The sequence below is a fragment of the Grammomys surdaster genome, unplaced genomic scaffold (genome assembly GCF_004785775.1).
Source record: "Grammomys surdaster isolate TR1022 unplaced genomic scaffold, NIH_TR_1.0 185, whole genome shotgun sequence".
In the NCBI taxonomy this organism is placed as follows: Eukaryota; Metazoa; Chordata; class Mammalia; order Rodentia; family Muridae; genus Grammomys; species Grammomys surdaster.
In genome coordinates, this window is record NW_021604630.1 from 4,250,754 (window position 1) to 4,254,180 (window position 3,427).

Consider the following 3,427-nt stretch of genomic DNA (forward strand, 5'->3'; position numbering starts at 1 on the left):
CTTCCTTCCCTTCAAACCCTTATGTATACCCCTCACTCTTTCAAACTTATAACCTCCTTTTTCCACTAATTGTTATTGCATATATATATATATATATTCCTAAATGTAACCTGTTCAGTCTGTGTAATCTTGCCTGCATGCATGATTTCAGACCTGATCATTTGGTTCTGCACAACCAACTGTGCACACTCTTCCCTGGGGACCTCAGTTACCTATAGTTTTGTGTGTGGTTGAGGCTCACCCCTCCCATCCCCTCTGTCCAGTTAGACCTGCTCATTGGTGTCATCCTTGTTGAGCACACATTGGTGAGACTATGGATGTGCCTTCTGATATTCTAGGAGACACAATCTCACTGTAAATTCTCTGACTTTCTGACACTTACAACCCTTCCTCCCTCTTTGGTAAAGACCCAAAGTTTTCAGCATGAGAGTGTTTAGTGTTTTGTAGGTGTGTCAGTTGGGACTGGGCTTCATCACTCTGCATTTTGATTGGTTGTGGTTTTCTGTAGTGGTGTCTGTTGTAAAGAGAAGTTTTCTCGATGAGAGGTGAAGCCTACACTTACCTGTGGGTGGAAGGACAAATGTTTATAGATTGTTTTAGAGATTATGCTGACTTGGAAAATTAGTGTTGTGATTCTTCTCCAGGAACCATGACTTCACTAGCACTGTGTAGTCAGCTAGGTTTTCAGCATCAGGCATTATTTTCCTCTTGTTGAATGGGTTTTAAGTCCAACTAGAGAGTTGTTGGTTACCACCACAGTGTGCATGCCACTACTGAACCTTTAGGGTTACCATGGCTTGCTCATCATTGATGTGGTTCATAGATGTCATAGGTAGGTAAGACTGTTGGTTGCCCTCATCTTTGGAAGCTTCCATGGCAACTTCTGAATACCAGAGATGTTTTGTTGGATTATCCACATGGCTTCCTCTTGTGTGGTTTGTCCCAACATCTCTAGCTCTGTGCATCATTTTCAATGGGCACCTTGAAAGAATTCTTACATGAGAGCATTTCTGAAGCAGTATTATTGTCATGCTTAACAAAACAGTTAATTGAAGTTTTTCTGCTTCAGATGTACTTTAGCTTTGTAGTTAGCTTGTCTAGAACAGGACCTGGGGCAGGGTTGTATTGTTATGCCTCCCAAGTTCATTTCAGTCTCTTCCTTGGCAATGATTTTCAAGAGTGGACTAACTCTGCTATTACCAAGAATGTCCCTCCTTTTCATTTCCGAGTCTGCTTGCTTCAGATGTCATCTGGCTTGTGTGGGTCCCTGTTCTGGAGGGCATTCCATGAAGATCTCTGGTCCAGCTGGGTGTGGGGGTTCTGGGCCAAGGGGATAGAGTGCAGGGAGGGGGGAGGAAATCGCCTCTGCTACCTCCGCTGTTGCCTTCTCCCACGTCTCCCCTGTCGCTACCCAGTTACTCCCAGGTACTCCACCTGTCTCTCCGCACTGAGCCAACCCAGGTTGGGCTGGTGAGAAGCTGGCTCATTAGCAAGGAGGGGAGGGTCCTGAAGGCTCTTTGGGAGAGCAGATCTCTTCCCAAGTGTTACAGCTCTTGTGACAGAAACTCTCAGACAATGGGATGATTCTTGCACACCTTTACTTCTCCTGAATAGGGCTCTTATATACAGTTTTGGGGTGGGTTAGGGTCTGGCAGCAGATAACGCCTATTGGCTTGGTCTGAGAGCTTGGAGATACCTCATCGACATGTGGGAGAGCCTGAGGCACTGTTCCTTGGGACTGATGTCCATTGATCTCTCTGTGGGAGGGGCTGTGGAGGGCTGAAACTAAGTAAAAGGAACCAGAGGCCCAGGAGCAAAGCTGAACACCTTCCATCCCATTAGGATCCGTGGCTCAAGGCCTGTACTTGACCATGCACCCAGCTACCTCTCACAACCCACCACCCCACAGACTTGTTCCTTTGTCCCTTGAATTTCCTATAGTCTAATGTGACAACAGCAATCTTGACTGTACCTCTGCTTTCATGTCATTGGTCAGAATACATCACAAGAGGAAATGTGAACCCACTTTGCAGCCTACAAGCACTCATGCTCTGTGTCTGCCATGTCATTATTGTTATGATTAATTGCTGAATTTAGATGGTGTCAGTTTGATGTCATCATTGTGTCTAATAGTAAGCTGGGTAGCACATCTTGTGACCAAGATACACAGCCAACTTATACTACCCATGGCCTTGGACCCTGTAAAGATGGTATCTAATTAAACACATAAACCACTGTAAATTCCAGAGTACAATGTTGAGATAGACCTTTTGATTGTCTCAAAGTTCTATCTCAAGTAAGTAGTCTTGTGTATTAAAATGAGTTTGCTTAATTATGATGATGGCTATTTCTCTTTAACCTGACATATACTTTCTTCTTCACTATACTTTCTGTTCAGTATGCCAATAAAATAACAGTGAAAATAAAAGTGGAATTATATCCTTGGCTCATGGGTATAGTCTTTGAACAATCATCAGAAAGCAATTAATGTGGATCCTCAAGGCTCTGCAGGAAAAATCAGTTTAGTCCACCCCAGAGTCAGACGTAATCAGAGCACTTGAAGATGGCCTCTGTCCTGGGCAGCAAGGGGGATTCAGATAAACCTGAGGATTCAGCAGTCAAAGCACTTACTATACACAGAAGAAGACTGGAGTTTGTATGCCTGGAACACAGGTAAATGTTAGGTGGGTATGACAGCTTGCCTGTAACTCCAGCCTTAGGAAGCAGGTATGGGCCATCCTTGGAATAAGCTGGTAGTAGACTAGCCAGCCATGTCAGCGAACTTTGGTTTGACTGAGAGGTCTGCCTCAATGAATGAGGTGGATAGTGACCAAGGAATATTCAAAAATTAAAAGCCTTAAATGTGTATTTCACAACTTATTTCATGCTCCTTTATAGATTTTGAGTCCATCCTTTTCTTCTGTTATTCTGAATAAATGTTCTGACTTCCTTCCCACTCCCAATCATGGTACACTTCATTTTAAATGTGTATTGCTAGCGTGTTTAATACAGAATGCCTTGATAATTGCTAGGTAATTTCTGTGAAGCGGAGGTAGAAAGTTTGAAGTATTATCGAGCATTAAGGAACACTCAAGCATGAGGCATTCAGATGACTTTCCTCTGGTCCCTGCTTAAGGTCAATCTTAACTTTCTTTCTTACAATGCAATTCACAAAACGTGTATGCTAACATGTGATGGAGAATTTGTTTGCACAGCATAGGAGGAACTTGTATAACTCAACAACACAAATGTCCTAACTAAAAAAAGACCGACCTCACAGGCCACATGGTTGGCCATCCAGATCTACAAGAGGATGGAGGTACCACCGAAGGCATATACCTGGTATAGCTAGACCACTATTATAGCACAGGCCGAGGTGGTGTAGAGGGAAAAGTTATGGATACTGGGTATATAGAATCCTTTTTAG